General features: G+C 42.5%; 1 protein-coding gene and 1 long non-coding RNA gene across 6 annotated transcripts in view; one reads left to right on the top strand and one right to left on the bottom strand.

The window, feature by feature from the left end:
* The window catches only part of LOC135101355 (uncharacterized), a 121,310-nt gene extending 111,355 nt beyond the window's left edge, over positions 1 to 9,955 (top strand). For 2 of the 4 annotated variants that reach the window (XR_010269230.1, XR_010269232.1), the window contains exons 3-4: positions 9,307 to 9,418; positions 9,613 to 9,955. This is a non-coding gene — a long non-coding RNA (uncharacterized LOC135101355). Of the gene's footprint in view, positions 1 to 7,263; positions 7,343 to 9,014; positions 9,124 to 9,306; positions 9,419 to 9,612 lie in introns of those variants that run through there. The other 2 variants (XR_010269231.1, XR_010269229.1) reach the window with 2 other exon arrangements.
* A 3,976-nt stretch (positions 9,956 to 13,931) lies between these two features.
* LOC135101354 (uncharacterized) overlaps positions 13,932 to 18,594 on the bottom strand; it is a 30,815-nt gene continuing 26,152 nt past the window's right edge. For both annotated transcript variants that reach the window (XM_064005224.1, XM_064005225.1), the window contains one exon: positions 13,932 to 18,093. The gene's annotated coding sequence lies outside the window, so the exon portion shown is untranslated. The remainder of the gene's footprint in view (positions 18,094 to 18,594) is intronic.

Here is an 18,594-nt window from a genome sequence, read left to right as displayed (position 1 = left end):
ACCCCATCAAAGCCATTACATCTCTTGGTCTTGCTCCCCAGTCTCTCTCCTCAACCCTCCTCCTGGCACAGTTGTAACAAATCCACGTCATTTTCTCCCACCTCTCTACTCAACACTTTGCCGCACACACACACACACACACACACACACACACACACACACACACACACACACGGACACGTGGACACGCACTGCCGCTAGGGGTGCAGGGCGAGTGATGGCCGGGAAGTCGAGGAGTAACGTTACGAGATAGTGGAAATGAGACCACAAATCCCTCGGGAGTGGCGTTACTCTTTTGTTTTTGAGCGCCATTAAGTTCTCGTGAGGGATCCACTGTTCAATTAGTTGATAAAGCCAGTGTTATTTCCGTGATTTTCTCCCTCGCTTGCTAGACATCGCTAAGAAACGACAACTGCTGCTGGCGAGGAGGGCAAAGCCTCGCGACGCTGCCAGACACGGAGTGGAGGAAAAGAAACACACTCATTACTACGAGAGTTCCATACCAACTTACTTTTGAGGTTCTTGCTTCTCATTCCCTGAGCTATTAATTAGAGAGAGAGAGAGAGAGAGAGAGAGAGAGAGAGAGAGAGAGAGAGAGAGAGAGAGAGAGAGAGAGAGAGAAATTTATGTTCGGTGCAATAATTTTGCACTATTTCTGTGTATGTTCCAACGAAATTTCTCTCTCTCTCTCTCTCTCTCTCTCTCTCTCTCTCTCTCTCTCTCTCTCTCTCTCTCTCTCTCTCTCTCTCTCTCTCTCTCTCTCTCTCTCTCACACACACACACACACACACACACACACACACACACACACACACACACACACACACACACACACACACACACACACACATATGATGATACTCTTAGAGCCCTTATTATTTTTCCCCTGATCCTTAATATTGTCCTGCTCAGTGAAAGAGTGTTTTCTGGCCAGTAATCACGGACACCGCAGGTCCTCGTCCACAGATCCGCGGATGGCAGGAAAGTAAAGCTGTGGAAGAGTTATGCGTACCTTTAAAAAATGACAGATAAAAGGTAAGCGCGGTGATATTTTGATTAACTAGTATAGAGACAGCAGGACAGTGAGGCTGAGGTCGTATAGAGACAGCAGGACAGTGGGGTTGAGGTCGTATAGAGACAACAGGACAGTGGGGCTGAGGTCGTATAGAGACAACAGGACAGTGGGGCCTGAGCTCAAAGTTGTGCCACTTACTTCGTACTCTGCTTCCCCATCCCGCCTGATCGGACAGCAGTGGTTCCGTGTACTGTCGATGGTGTGCAGTTTGTGTGGCTGTGTTTTTGCAGGTCATCATCACTAAATCTTAACTATTTTTCTACCAGTTTACCTTTATCCTTCCCTTCCTAGTTTCGTTCACTTTTACCACTCATTCTTCCAGCCCTCCCACTTTTCTTCCAGTGTCTTGTAGGACACAAGATTTATCAACTTAGTACTTGAGATGCCATGCCCTCATCAGTACATATAAATCACCTCACTTTTGAAAGAGACAGAAATGTATGATTTTGCACCAAGATCAGTCCCTCGTCTCCTTCCTCGTCCTGGCTGCCCGGGCCGCATGAGCCAGACACGCGAAGATCGAGTCACAAAACAGTATTATACTTCCGTGCATCCCGATGGTTCCAAACGAGACAGTCAATTATCAAGTGTCCAAACTTTCAGTCTCCGTGAAATAAAAGGAGAAACTCACAGCGGAAAGAGACTGCACTGGGAAACTCCAGCAGAACTCAAGGGACGATAAAAACTCGGTGTGTGAGACTCGCGTCCGAGCTGGTGCGAGGCAGCGTGACGGTCGACCAGGAGGCGCGGGGATGCACCCAGGCTTGAAGTGCAGCGGTAATTAGCCTGGGAGCGTCACTGCCTCCCCAGTACCTGAGAGTGAATATTCACTCAACGCCCAGCGACGCCGCAATCATAGCGCCACAGGAAAACTTTAATGGACGTGGCGTGTGCTGTAAAGTGGGCAGGACTGCGGAATCAACTACGTATATACATATATACCACTACTGATATCAGCTAAACACATCAGCCTCTTCTCTCGTTCTCTCTCTCATCCTCTTTCCCCTTCACACCACTCACTCAAAGTGGTTTCCTTATGCTCGGAATGCCCGAGATCTGGTTCGAGAGGAATCCCCTCATGGACGTCTTCCAGACCTCCTCCAAGCCGCCCAGATCAATTGACGTAATCAGTAGAGGCGGGGAAGGAGTGGCTGACCCATAAGCAAGGCGGGAACACGTAAAGGGGGAACAAGGCTTTGCTGGTATATTAGGTAATGCTATTCCAGATCTTTGAGCAAATTGCTTTTCGTTTAGATAAAACGCCTTTCGCACTACGCATGAAAAGTAGTCGTGTTGCGGGGGCAGTACTGCGCGCGTTTTTTTTTTTGTATGTAGTCGTAAGCTTAACGAAGTGCTGGCTAGTTCAAATAGCTCGTTGCAGCGAGGAGCGCGCGCGCACTCACACGAGACAGACAGACAGAGAGAGAGAGAGAGAGAGAGAGAGAGAGATTGACTGATTGATTGACTGTGCGTTGTGCTCTTTCACATGAAGCATGCATGAAATCGTTTGTCTTGTTTTTAATGTTAACCCACTGGTGGCATCAGCTACTGCAACAACTGCCAACAATTCCCATTTATTTATTTACTTCCACTGCTGCTACTACGACCACTACTACTACTACTACTACTACTACTACTACTACTACTACTACTACTAGTAGTAGTAGTAGTATTTTACTCATTATTTATTATTATTATTAATTATTATTATTATTATTATTATTATTATTATTATTATTTTTATTATTATTATTATTATTATTATTATTATTATTATTAATTATGTTATTATTTAGGGAATATTTAATGATAAAAGACTGTAGTTCTAAAAGATTTATTGTCTGCACCATGAAGTACACATTAACTGCTGGAAACATTCATGCAATAAGAAATAACTGCTTTCATAGCTTCAGACTACACGATCATGCTAGGCAATAGATGATGCCCAAATCACATAAAAGTTTCTATACAAGTTTCTAATACAACCAATATACATTAACTTGAAGCGTAGCAGTTAGGGACTGGTCTGGGTGGCGACCGAGGCTGTCTCGGGATGGCTGCTCCACCCCAGTGCCACGCCTCGGCTTCGAACACGATTACGGTGAATCTTCTGTGAACGTCTCCAGCCAACATGATCGGTATTGGTGGCCACTGTGCGGTTCTGCAGGATGGCGGAGTAATGGACCACCTCAACATCGGTGGAAGTAGCCAGTGCCGGGGACCAGGAGGCTGCCCGTCGCTGCGACACCGATGACTGACTGCCTGAGTAATCAGAGAGGGAGACTTCATCTAAGGATATGTTGAGAAATGTCGTGTCAGCGTATTTGCTGGAGCTCACATTAGTTTTTCTCGGAGTGTCGAAGGAACTTTCCATTGACCAACTGGAAAGTGGCGAATCAGCCACATCATCCATTACAAACATTTCTTCTGGCATTGGGTCCCAGGAAGGAACTACATGGTGCCGCCGCCCCACCACAGAAGCGAAGTTTTCGGTTTGTGTTTCCACAGATGCAGTACGGAGACGTCTTCCCCAAGGGACAGGAAAAGAACGCGTCTCTTCCGGCAGTTTTTTGATGGCCGGAGCGATGGTCTGGCTTGCCTGCGACAATCGTGGAGGATCGGGTCTGCGCCTGTATGACGGTGCCGAGTGCCTTAAGGATGGCCTGGGGATGATGACTTTGGGCCGCGTTGACCGTCTCCTCCGCAGGTCCCTGATGGCCTCCAGCAATTCGTCGTCCCTCGTCGACCCTCCCAAGCTGCTGTTCTGCTGCGGCACCTCCGGTTGGTAAGGGTACTCTTGTAAGATAGGCATAGAGCCGACCCTTTGCCTCAGCTGTGCCAAATCTACTGGGGGCTCCTCATCAGACAGCGCGCAGCTCAATATGGAAGTGACAAGCTGCGTCAAGTCCTCGTCTTGATCAGACTCTGCCATCTCTTCACGGAGGAGCGGTGGCGGCGGACCCCTGTGTCTGACAGTGGGTGAGGTCGAGGACCAACTGTCCGGATGGAATAGTGAATGTGGTCGAAGCTGTTCGTATGCTTCATGAAGCAGATTCATTTTAATTCTGACTGAAGCTTCGGAAGCAAAAGCTATATAGAACAAACTATCGCTTTAGTTGTATTTATTTACACATTTATAAATAGTTTAGATGAAGTACAACATTTCTTGAAGGACAGAGTTAGTCTCCACAGCATCCACAGGTTCATGTATGAGTATGGGAAATACTGATCACCATCCACGTTCGTTGCCGCTCAATCCGTGCCACGCGTAGAGCAGAACAAGCGCTTAGTTCTACGAGCTCATCAGGGAATAAAACAACCTTTTACGGTACATTTTTCTCTTTATTAGTGCATACAAGGCCTTGACAGGTTGTAGTATGAGAGTTTGATGTGCATACCTTATGTTAGGGAAGAAAAGTTCCTGTGTCATATTTTCTCTCATTTTCCTTCCCTCTTTCCTCATCTCTTAGCTGAACAATCTGCTTATTATTCAGTTAGCTATCAACTCTTTACTGCGCTTGCTTGATTGATTAAGATTAAAACAAGAGTTCATGGCGTGACGCAGTGGAGGCCAGAGTCCCCTGCAGGAATCTGCGAGACTGGCGAGTTGTAATTATTGTAAATATTACGTAGCCTCCAGTCACCTTATGTTTTGAATATGCCCGCAGCCCACAGTAAACCTAAACGGATAGATGAATTAGTGTCTCTTTACACGGTGGGTATTCAGTGCCGAGTGATGAACATACTCACACTCATCAGCCTACTACCATGGCAAAATCATACAGCGAAAGTGGTGCACACGTGGTGGGATGCAGACTGTAGGAACAACAGCCGGAGCACCAGTAGCAGTAGAGGGTGATTGTCACTACAGTTTATTACAGCACAATAGTGACATTCCGTGTGGGTGATGTGCAACACTTATCTAAATTATAATTTGCAGTCAAATATAAATTAACAATGTCTTCGTGATGTATGATGAATTATATGTGAACACTGCCTATTTTTTTTTTTTTTTTTATTACCTGTAGTATAATGACTTCTTTGCTATCGAAGGAAGAATACCTTGCGTTAGTCATGTAGGAGCCTAAATACTAGTGTGTGGCGTGTCGATGTTCATCTCGCCGCGTCAAGGACAACACTTGTAGTCACTCTTGTGAGCCGTGCGCTTGAGGCAGCCTCGTGATGGACTTGTTCAGGATGTTACCCAATGACAACAACGTGACAGATACTCAGCGACCCGGAGGTCCCCACGATAGTGACAATCCTGCCCACTAAGGGAGGCTGCAGATCAAATACCAAGAGGCCGCTTTCAGGAGGATCGAGCGGACCCACCGAAGGGTTATAGTCGGAAGTTTTCTCGTTGCCGACGCGCACTTCTATCGGGAGAAGAAATAATGGATGCTGCTGGACAATGACCTGAGCGACAACCTTCTCTTCTTGATAAATCATCTCCCACCACGGGCCTACTGTGTTAATCGAGTTAAAGCAGTAGATCATGGACAAACAAAAATAACCATTCGTTGCCCTGTATGGATCAGAATATTCGCTGCTTACCGCGGAATTCACAGTTCCACCAGTGGCGATGTTGTCATCCCACCCGAAGGTTGTGTGGCACCGAGTGAAGATGACCGCGTCCGTGTCCGAGGACCCCTGCCAGTCATATGACACGATGGCGCTGAACAGAAGACACTCGTAACCTGGAACACACACACAAAGAGAGAGAGAGAGAGAGAGAGAGAGAGAGAGAGAGAGAGAGAGAGAGAGAGAGAGAGAGAGAGAGAGAGAGAGAGAGAGAGAATTTGAGCGGTGTACGAGCATGTTTTTTTTCCCTATTAAGAGATACGGACATAGCTTTTTGCATTTATATTCTTTAAAATGTTTCCATGTTTCAGGCTGAGACAGTTTGTTATTAAAACAAGTGACTTTTATCACTATTATGATTTAAAAATACACATGCCCACCCACATCCAGGTGAGAGGCGACATGTAGAGCAACAGTATCACATGAAATTCGCCTTGACCTCTCGCTACCTGACGTGCTGATAAAGGAAACGTTACCGCGATTTTCCCCGTGTTCATGGCAAGTGAGAAAAAACGGAGAAGACAACAAACGACCCACTGTTTCGCCCCACTGACTAGGAACCTGTCAGTAATTTACCGGAAAGACAGAAGAACTCGCACGAAGGATGTCTGGCACAGGACGTTGCACACAGGAGGCTGGAAGGAATGGCCATATCGAACTGAAGCAAAAGGCAGAAGCTCAGGTCAGACGGGAAGGTTGACGGGCCCTGTTGACAAAGAAATTATTAGGAGACGTCTTCAAGCCGACACGAGGCACTTATGAAAGAACGTCTGACATCTGGAAGTGGTCTTTTCAATTAATTCAATGTGCTCGGACCTAAATGTAAAGTGTCGCCCTAAAACTGCCAGGTCTACACCGCCCTGCACACTCAAATATCGTACAATTTTTTCAAAACGAGTAACTTGTGCGTTGTTACTGTAGACTAGTTTTAAGGCAACAGCAATGAACGCCATCCTCAGCACCCCCGCCCATTCTTGCCCAAAACACGCCCTCAACGCGCTGCCACCCATTTGTCCCATCCCTCGCGTAGCTCGAACTTCGAAAGACTGTCGGGCGAGAAGTGACTGACACGGTACCCAAGTGGCTAGCAGGACGAACGCTCTGTTCAAGAAACTTCGTTTACTAGAGTCAAAGGAATCCCATACATGATACTCTCGTAAATATTTCTCGTACTCAAATACTCGAATAGACAGCACATTCTTCTTTTTATGTGTGTGTGTGTGTGTGTGTGTGTGTGTGTGTGTGTGTGTGTGTGTGTGTATGTGTGTGTTTGCCACGGTCACCTCAGTGTTTGCCATCCATGAACCAACACTATCATTGTGCACAACGGACATGTTCGTGAAGTTATGGCGTCACGGGATAAAATATCTCGATGTCGATCAGATTCTCGAGTGCGTATATATCCATCAGTTTCTCAGCGTTTATAAGAAGCTAGAATAGTTCACTGATTTGTGTCGTTGCCTGCAAGGATGGTGATAGGCACGTGAATGTTGTGGCTATGACGGTGAGTGCTGTGTGCTACATGGAAGAACAGAAGAAAAATTTTTTTTTCCTGATAAAGGCTAGAGCTGCTCTCTTTTTTCCGCCACCTTCTTCTACGTGGCGAGTGCCCTGTGCGTCTGGATGATTGGACTGCCGTGCCGAGTGTTGTGGTGACCTGAGCCGCCGGAACGAGGCACTTGTGAGGTGAGCGATACGGTGATTTTTTCATGACTATTCGCTTATTTTTAGAAAAGATGGATGAGAGCATGCTTGTCATCAGTTTATCTGACGCCCCTGTGGTACGAGGGACACGGTCAGGTTCGGAGATTACTGCCCCCGTAAGGCGACGATTTGAAGGCCCGAGCGAAGGAATGGGGAATCCTCTCATCTCTTTTCTTATTCCTACAATGAGACAAATTGTCACGTCTTGTTTGGACTACATACAAATTTACACACACACACACACACACACACACACACACACACACACACACACACACACACACATATTGGTGAAATGCACGTTGCTAGAATGAGTGACAAGTGTCTAGGTTGGAAAACAGACGGATCTAATGAAAGGGGGGATTTCCTGTGACGGCACGGCTGTCTTAGCTAATTATGTTTCCCTTCATTTATATAAAATTGCACATATGCCATATGGGTTGGAAAGGCTGTTTACAGACTACGGAAAGCCAATGAGTGAATTATGAACGCTAAGTCAGCGAGACCTTGCTCATTTTATTTAATTGAGACCGCTTGAAGAATATCAATAGATAAATAAATAAACATAAAAAAAATGTCAGCAACAAATACCACGACATGAAATGAGATCGTGTGAAAAGGGAAAAAGTTTGTAGTGAAGGTTGAGGAGAGAGAGAGAAAATGTGAACAAGTTTAAGGAAGACTGAAACATGACACTGGGCAACCTGAAAAGCATATTGATATCACTCTAATATATACGCTGCTGGCTAAGACGTCAAAGTGACTTGTGACTGCATAAATAAGGAAGTATCGAAAGCTAATGGTGCTTACAACTAGTACTAAGATGAAGGACGAGTGTACACATTGTTTGAAGTGACACAGGATAAAGAGTACAAGAAAATTATACCAAGCACAAGAGAGACTGGGGTTAGAGATGTTTACACCATGGGTAATGAAAGAAGGGGAAGACGAAGAGGTGGAAAACGAGTGAGCGAGAATGGAATAATCAAAACTCGTAAATTTAGAATTATTATGAAAATAACCGCGAAGACAGAATGACACAAGCTTATGTTCATTAATGCACACACACACACACACACACACACACACACACACACACACACACACACACACACACACACACACACACCTGCACTCGTCTCACACTCCTCACCTTCGTTACCTCCGCTTCCTATCAGTCAACAGCCGTCAAGTTCCCGCTCCGTCACAACAAGCCTGGGAGCGACGGCTGACGCGTGCCCAGGTAACCGTGACCTGTCGCGCAGAGGTGGAAAAACTATGCATCTATACAACAGTGTGTGTGTGTGTGTGTGTGTGTGTGTGTGTGTGTGTGTGTGCGCGCGCGCGATATATAGAGTTGTACCTTGATATGTATATACGAGAAAAGCAGAATATATGTATTTAAAAAATCAGAATCATGTGGATCATAGTGAACAGCGTCAAAAAAAAAAAAAGGCATGAAGGTACTCGCCAGCAAGTAGCAAATCCAGATATGGTGAAACACTCAGTTTTTTTTTTTTTTTATGATGAAATCATCCGGTCCTTTTTAGAAGAGCTTGGAAGAGTTCACATCATTACGTTTTACTGCATCATGTTGAGATCCTAATGCTTTTATCTCCGCTTGAAAAAAAAATAAAATGCTTGGGAATGTTGCACTTGGCGCCTTAAAGTTTTGTACGGCATCACTGCGACGCATCGAGCTCATTATATAAAGTTATCGGCATGTGTTGCTGCACGTTAGTTCCTACATTGCAGCAGCCATGGTGAGACCCGACCCCTTCCCTTGCAACCTTGAAGGAGCGAACGTATCCCCCTAATGATCATGTCTACGATCTTGTGTGTGTGTGTGTGTGTGTGTGTGTGTGTGTGTGCGCATTATAATGTAATTTCGTTTTTTACAAAATTTCTCTGAAATCTCAGCCGACCGTATTTTTCATATTTGGCAGAAGTGGAGTATAGTGTTGGTCGCCGTGAGCCTGGCCGTCGCCTCAGGTCAGACAGGAAAGCAATGTGCCGCGGATATCTCCGCAAAGTGCCCGCCGCCAGGCATCGGCACCGGTGAGCAAACATAACACTTTTTCTTTCCTTTAAAGAATTTCTTTCCTTCCCATCTTAATATTTCCATTCCCAAACATTACTCACTTTCTTTTCTAGTAATATTCTAGGTGATAAGTATGGCCATGTCTTTCAAAACTTGAGTGTGATGGTGGAGACCAGTGGTTGTCGAGAATGAAGCTCCCATTTCCCGTCAGAACCCGTGTTCTTCGAGGTGCCAGAGCACTGCTCTCAGTACTGTGAGTGTTCCAACGGGATCGCGTGGCTCTTCGTATGTGCGCGCGGCACATTGTGGGATACTTGGATTGAAGAGTGTATCGCGGATTATTTAGTGGACTGTGGCTCGCGCCCCAACCCTTGAGGCGAGGAACGTCCTGGCACGTGGAAGGAGTAGAAGCGGCAGCCAACCAGTGGCCTTCTTGCATAAAAAAAAAAAAAAAAAAAAAAAAAAAAAAACGCACTGAAAACTTCGAGATGTAAAAGGTAGTCCCCGAGGCCGTCTGTAACTTTGTACTATGAATAAACCAGATTTGTATTTTATTTGTGATGTATAACACCCTAAATCCTCTCTCTCTCTCTCTCTCTCTCTCTCTCTCTCTCTCTCTCTCTCTCTCTCTCTCTCTCTCTCTCTCTCTCTCTCTCGTGCACACACACACACACACACACACACACACACACACACACACACACACACACACACACACACACACACACACACACACACACACACACACACACACATACACACACACACACACACACACATACACACACACACACACACACACACACACACACACACACACACACACACCCGGTCCGTGCCACCAGACACCACAACAAGATAACGCCCCTAAGGGCGCCGCGCACGGACCGGTACAGACTCAGCGCGATTCCTACCATGGTGCGAGCCATCAATCAATAGTATTTCCCTTCTAGATTAGACTTAGCTTTAGGATAAATGTTAAGTATTTCCCCACCCCCTCTGTACATTTTTAGTTTGTTAACTGCCTAAAGAATAAACCGTTTATTATTATTATTATTATTATTATTATTATTATTTTTACACACACACACACACACACACACACACACACACACACAATATGTTACTATGGGAACCATAACCATCAGTATATCATATTACTACTGCTGCTGTATAACATATTGTTAGTTATACCACCACTACCACCACCTCTATCACTACTACTAATGCTAACTCTCCTATTGTAACTACTCAAAGTAATGTATAAAATCAGTAGAATATGAGAAAAAGAAAGTAATATTACATTGTACAATAGCGTGGCATGTAGTGCGTAAGTAGGTGGATCGCAATAAAATTACTTCAGTTTTAAACTTTTGAATGTTTGGCACCTAAATCACGTACACAGGCGTATACAGTCAGAAATTATTATTATATATATATATATATATATATATATATATATATATATATATATATATATATATATATATATATATATATATATATATATATATATATATATATATATATATATATATATATATATATATATATATATATATATATATATATATATATATATATATATATATATATATATATATATATATATATATATATATATATATATATATATATATATATATATATATATATATATATATATATATATATCAAATAATTTCTGACTGTATAAGTAATATTACATTGTACAATAGCGTGGCATGTAGTGCGTAAGTAGGTGGATCGCAATAAAATTACTTCAGTTTTATACTTTTGAATGTTTGGCACCTAAATCACGGACACAGGTGTATACAGTCAGAAATTATTTGATATATATATATATATATATATATATATATATATATATATATATATATATATATATATATATATATATATATATATATATATATATATATATATATATATATATATATATATATATATATATATATATATATATATATATATATATATATATCAAATAATTTCTGACTGTATACACCTGTGTACGTGATTTAGGTGCCAAACATTCAAAAGTATAAAACTGAAGTAATTTTATTGCGATCCACCTACTTACGCACTACATGCCACGCTATTGTACAATGTAATATTACTTTCTTTTTCTCATATTCTACTGATTTTATACATTACTTTGAGTAGTTACAATATATATATATATATATATATATATATATATATATATATATATATATATATATATATATATATATATATATATATATATATATATATATGTGTGTGTGTGTGTGTGTGTGTGTGTGTGTGTGTGTGTGTGTGTGTGTGTGTGTGTGTGTGTGTGTGAGATAAAGAAAATACAGTCCACAGTAAATTCGAAGACGTCTTGGCCTGAAGCTGTTCCCAGTTCACATGGGTAGTGAGTGCACTTCACTCTGACACAGTACTACTCTGTTCGTGTCGCACAAACGATAACCACGTGCGAGCTCGTCACTTTCTCCGACAAAAAAGAGCAAGCTCACGTGGGACTGTCTGATAACCACAGCAGTTCCCAGGAGAGAGTGACGAAAGCACATACTTTGTTTAGAGCGACGCGAGCAGTTTACTAGTAGTGAGGTGCACGTGTGCCTGATTCACAGTTATTCGACCTGATGAACAATATAAAAGAAAATAATAAAGAAAGAAATAGAAGAAAACACTTCATGGTTGGTTTAAGCGATGTCGTGAAATTTTATGGTCATAATTAGTCATAGATTTGTCTTTGTTTTCTAAATTATTCTACGCGTTTTCTTTTCATGTCCCTAAATGTCTTTGCTTACGTAAACAAATCATCGAGGGTAACAAAGCGAACGGCATCATTCAGATCAAGTATAACCAGTCTGTGATGAAACTTCAAGGATTTTATTTAGATAGACAAGGCTTTTTAGAAATCCAAGAATAGAAGCTGCTTTCGCAAATAAGCTAATGAAAATAATTTTAACGAGTTACTGAAACTATAAATAATCTCTGAGAACAATGGAATACGTAAAGGTCACACTATCACTAATGTTTTGCAAGATATTCAGTTTCTATGGAGATGCGCTACATGAAGGTGACGAAACATAACACCCGTGTTTTTCCCGGGAGATATTTGAACACCTGTCTGTTACCACAACCCATTATGAGAAACCGACTCTCTATAAAGGCATCAACATTTTTGTGGGCCTTCACTTGTTCCTGAGCCACAACAATCATGGTGAGAGTCAGACGTTCTCCATCCTTCCTCCCTCTCCCCCGCTCAACACCGTCTTGTTTCACTACTTTCTTTTCATTTCTTAGTAGCTCATCTCTTCGCTTTATGTACTAAATCACAGTAGGAGGATTAATAACCTGGTTTTAGTGACTAGGCAAATTGTATACAGCAGTTTCATTCCGCAGAGGCTAGACAAAAAATCTAGATAAATTTGCCATTGGTGTATGAGGAGACCTGAAAACTAATGCTAACATTCTATCTTTGCAATACTTTGTTGATATGATTATGAGTAGTAGTAGTAATAGCAGCAGCAGTAGCTGCAGTATTTTTATTGTTTTCCCTTTCAGCAGAAGTGGAGTCTGGTCCTAGCCGCCGTGTTCCTGATGGCCGCCCCTTCCATCCAAGACCCGGTCCAGTGTGCTTCTGAAATCTCCTCCCAGTGTCCGCCACCAGGGTATGAGGGAGGTAAGTGTATACATTGCTAGTGATTCCTTACAGTAGCGTAGCAGTGCTTCACGTCACAGTAAAGTGATGATAATATAGAGGAAAATATTGTAACCATAACAGAAATACGTTAGCAATGAATGTTCAAAATAAGTAAATAAATAAAACAAATCGTCACTGAGTACTTTCAGCATGTAGTTACAACCAAATTCGTAATAAAATTTTCTTCTGTTTAAGGTGAATTATTTTTTTAGTTGGAAAAAGTTGTATGGTAATTAACGAAACGAATCATGATAAATATTTGTTGTCATTCGTGTACGAATTATGGCATGATGATACTTATGTTATTGCAGTCAGTAACGTTACTCAAGCGTGTGTCACTATTTGCTGCAACGTGTTTATGTAACTATGCTTGTTCTTAGGAATTAGATCTAATAGTCTACCTGCCATCATCAACCATCCACATCTCGGTAAATAACATAAAAAGGGATGTAGAAATACATCCGACAGTTTCCTCTCTCATATTTCTTTTCTTCTCTTTCTTTTTTTTTTTTTTTTATCTCAGTTTACTATCTTATTCCCCCATAAAACATAATTTCATCATAACTCATGTGAAATATAAGTAAATGAAGAACTGTGTCATGAAATAAAGGCCCGAGTGTTATCTTCACGTTACGTATGGTCCTAATCCCCTGTCTGTAATGTCAGTATGCCAACAAATAGAGTGAACAGATGAATATACTACTGAACGAGTTACTACGATTACGTCAAGTGTTGGCAAGTATCGACGTAGCCGCTGTCTGAAAATATAACTCACTCTTACCAGATCCCGTGTATTTTGCTGTGCCTGAACACTGCTCTATGTACTGTGAATGTTCCAACGGAGTGGCGTGGCAGTTCTCTTGTCCACCCGGCACCCTTTACGATGCCCTCTCCAAAGAATGCAAGTTTGAGTACGACGTTGACTGTGGCGCGCGACCCAACCCCTGAACAGCCTTACCAGCAGTACGAGGCCCATGCTTCAAAATTTTACTTAAATCGCTTCAGTTGAAAATCAGGTGTTATTGACATGGTTAAGTTGACATTGGAACCACAAAGCTTAATCCTCAGCTATAATAAAAGATAATTCGATTTACTGTTGTTTGAAATAATCTTGCTTTTCGAACCAATCATGTAGCAACGCACAGACAAGTGTATCTAGCTGTAAGATCTGACTTTCATCTTTCTGTACCTATACATCACAATGTTAATGATAAAGAAAAGTCGTATTACTTTCGAAAAGGGAAAATTTGTACTGTTGATCCAGCAGTAAGCTTTTTTTATCCTTTGCAAAAACAGAAAAAAAATAATTTAAACACACAGACGCTTCTTCAGCAGCAACAACAAACACGAAGCAACCTTTTTTCTTCCTCATCTTTGGAGGCGATGCATCATGTTCCAGGCTTTAGTCATGGCGTCACTGCCGCAACAAGGGACGCCAGGCCTTAGTCATGTTGTCACTCCAAAAGCAAGTGAACCGGGACTTAGTCAACACTAGCAGCAAGTGACAAATACAACTGATAGAAGTATCACGAGTACAGGTGACAACGGTTGGGTGATGCCCTGCCTTGGAGCATGTGTGTATATGAAGATGGGATAAATTTACCCTAAGAAGCTTTCGCTGAGGATCAGAGTCTTTCGCCGGGAATGGAACCTCTTTCAGTAAGTACACTCATAAAAACGAGTTTGGCTCCCTACCGATCAGGCCAGGATGATCACCGAGGCTCAAGAGGATTCTGGTCGGCCTTCCCCGTCCTGTCACTGCATTTAACTTTTCTCGAATTCAGCTGAAACTCTTCGACACATCTACCTTTATAGAGTTAGAAAATCAGTATAGTATATATCCAGTGAAGAACTAGCCACTCCAATATTTTGCGTAAATCCATTCGTGTCTTTCCTTGTAGTTAGCTCTTCGAAAAAGTTAACATACTGGCTTGAGCAATAAACTAGATATGTAGCTATCTGGCCTCTTGCTTCTTCTTATGGTCGAAGATTACGTTTTGTGGTTCCAGTGACAATCTATCAATGTCAATATGAACAGCAACTGATTTCAGATTAAAGTGATTTAGACAAGATTTGGAAAATGCACATTCTACAGCATGTTTCCTTCTTAAAATTACTCAAGTGGAGGTAGTGGACACACACACACACACACACACATCAGTACCCCATGGTGGAGTACCGCAGTGTACATAAGTAGTACTTGTTTAGAGAAGATACATGTAGTTTTATTTGTCTTCCCTGTCGTTATCTTTGATTACATTTATTTGTGATTATACTATTATTATACTATATAATTATAAATATATCTAATAAGCTTTATTTTCGTTATATTTCAGATGAGAAGTGTAGCAACAACACCTGCATATCAGCTCTCACGTCCTCTCCTTCCCTAAAGATGCACGAACATGGTAAAAGAAATATAGTACCTTCGTATAAGTAATTTCTTTCTTTGCTATGAAATCCCATGTCCTGCTTCTCTTCCAACTCTTCCTTGCCAATACGTTGCTGGAGGCGACATCATCTAGAGCCCATTAAAGGTGCAGAATCCTTGTTAAACTCTGACAGAAACCACAACAACCACGCTTGAAAGCCACAGTAATCGTCATCCTAAGCTTTTCTCTATGTTTCAGGATGAGATGAGAGACAAAGAAGCTGCACAAATAAAGCACTGTGGCAGCTCACCAGGGACATATGGAAGGCTTCCTAAGAACTGGACTGGACAACCTGCAATAGAGGAAAATTTTCGCTTTGTCTTTTCTTTCCTTCTCTTTGTCTGTCTTTCCTTCTTATTTTTGTTTCGTTATTTGTTCTCAGTCAAATATTTTATCAATAAGCTGAACAGGAAGGAAAAGATTTGACATTTGTTTGCAAATACACACGAAACAAATACAAACACGAAAAAATAAGACAGGATAGAGGCTAGACTTACAATGCAGTAATAATTCTTGCGGTATTATGACAGTAGTATTATGAGAGTAATAGTAATTTGATTAGAGATAAATTTCCGTAGATTATTAATAATATTTACTTAGATAAATTTCCGTAGATTATTAATAATATTTACTTAAAGATAAATTTCCGCAGATTATTTTAATAATATTTACTTATAGTATGTTATTTATAGTAGCAATATCAATAGCGGTTCTCCATATACCCAGGATGATCACCATGAGGCAAGATAAATGGCGGCGGCGATTCTTCAAGATGATGTCCGAGAAGCAAGATAGTTAGCGGCAGCGATTCTCCAGGAGATGATCTCCGTGAGGCAACTTATCCGATGCCATGTTTTGGATCTACTACTGATACCGACATCGCAGTAATTTAATAATGTACACCTAGTGTGATACCAACACAGTTGTGTACACTACACTACTACGCCCGTTCTTCTGCTGCACTATTAATGTTCACTATTACTGTTGAGTCGAATTCAATGAATTGCGAGTTTGGTGCGAGTTGGTGGTTTCACGTATGATTAATATCCAAGTAGATGGTGTAGTAGTATAGCCCTGTGTAGTCAGATTCTCACGTGAGCCTCTCCTTGTGAAATATAAAGTGGGGGGGGGAGGGTCTCGCTTTGCTTTAAAAGGGGGCGGGGCGAGCAGTCTCGCTTTGACTTTGGGGGTCCTGCCTTCCTCTGATAAATTTTGGGGTGGCGACTCCCTTGGGGAGCCCTGTCTGAGCCTGTGTAAACTCGGGTCTCTAAATTGAGGGGGGAGGGGGTTCTCATGGGATTGGCACGTAGATGTGTAGTTGGCACGTACAGCAAGTCGTAGCACATGAGTGTCAGCAGGCTCGTACTCGGGAGCACGTACCCATGATAAACGTGAGAGCCTGCTGTGATTAGGAAATCCCTGGAATTTTCCTCTGGCAGTAGGGGTGGGGGAGAAGGGTGAGTCTCTGATTGTACCGAGGGTGAACTTAACTGTAAAGCAAGAATATCAATTATTCAATGTTCCTCAAAGACTCTCCGGAAAACTAAATTGAGGGGCGAGGGGGTTGGCACGTAGATGCGTGTGTAAGTCGTAACATGTGTCACCAGGCTCATGCTCGGGAGCACGTGCCAGTGATAAACGTGAAAGCCTGCTGTGACCGGGGGAAGGGGGATCTTTCTCTGGGAGCAGGGAGGGTCTGATTGTACCGAAGATGAATTTAACAACAATAAATTGTAAATACTAATAATGATTTGGTCTTCCTAACAAGAAACAGGTGCAAGGAGAAATACCGAAACCAATTTTACGTGTACATAAACCGGGATGCATCACGAATACACTCCAAAACCTCCAAGACTCTCCGGGGAACAACTGCACAATTTCGTACCGCCCCTTCAAAGACTCTCCGGGGAACAACCGCACAACTTCGTACCCCCAAAGATTTAATTTTTTTTTACTTGTACATAAGCAGGGATGCATCCCGAATATACTCCAAACACCAGTTTGCTATTATACCTCAAAGAACAACTACACAACTTTGTACCAAAAAAAAAAAAAAAAAAAAATGGAGTCTTGAGACTTTGAACACTAGGAAGCTCGTTACTCGCAACACTGCAAGTCAACAGAGTCTGACACGCTGGGAACACATGAAGTTTATAGAAGTAATCAGTAGGCCTGGGATTGAGCCGGTGGGGGAGCAGCACGCCTCGGACACGCCACGGTGGGAGTACCACGATGGGAGCAGGGTCACCGAGAACGGGAGAAAAAACACATTAGTTATCAGTAGCACATATTAGTCTTGTTCCTATCCTCCCTCGCAAGAATTTCAAATATAACTGCATGGTAATTAACATTTATCGAAGTACAGCTACATGGTAATTTATATTGGACCATAGCACTTACGGACAGCACTGCACGACTGATTCCTGAAATCACAGTCTGGTCAATCTGATCTTGCTGAACAGTGGTTTCAGTTGACAGCAGCGTCTCAGCACAGAGGGCCGCAAGGCTGCATCCCCTCACGAGCCAAGCGGTACCCTTAACGAAGACACGGCACTAATTCCTGTAAACAGCAGATTCAGATTACTCAGTATACCATCAGCATTTTGTCTATTTCATCTGCTTATGAGAACACCCCAGCCTGACTTTGCGTCACCAAACGAAGCTGCCGTCGCCTCCAACGCCATTGCCACGAATCCAATCTCCAAGCATCCACAGGTATAACAACGTCACCACCACCGCCTCCCTAGATCGTCACATCCCCCTCCTGCCGCCGCCGCCGCCACTACAACCTTTTACAATGACGACCACTCTTCCTGCAACCTCAAATATACGAAACGGCAATACCAACTGTAACTTGCCTGCCCAATATCCAATGCCACCTCGTCCACAGCTGCACCAGCGCACGCTACTCCTCCACCTGCCAGCTCGGCCACGACTGTTTGGTCACCGCCACCGCTGACTTTAGTTCGCACGCTCTGTTGCTTCGAACCAGCCTCGATTCTAACCCAATGATTCGTTTAACTGGCCAGTTTGGCAATGACTCGTTTGACAGTGACTAGTT

Source organism: Scylla paramamosain, chromosome 6 (genome assembly GCF_035594125.1).
Source record: "Scylla paramamosain isolate STU-SP2022 chromosome 6, ASM3559412v1, whole genome shotgun sequence".
In the NCBI taxonomy this organism is placed as follows: Eukaryota; Metazoa; Arthropoda; class Malacostraca; order Decapoda; family Portunidae; genus Scylla; species Scylla paramamosain.
The sequence above is the reverse complement of the archived record's forward strand: the minus strand, read 5'-3'. Positions and strand labels throughout refer to the sequence as shown.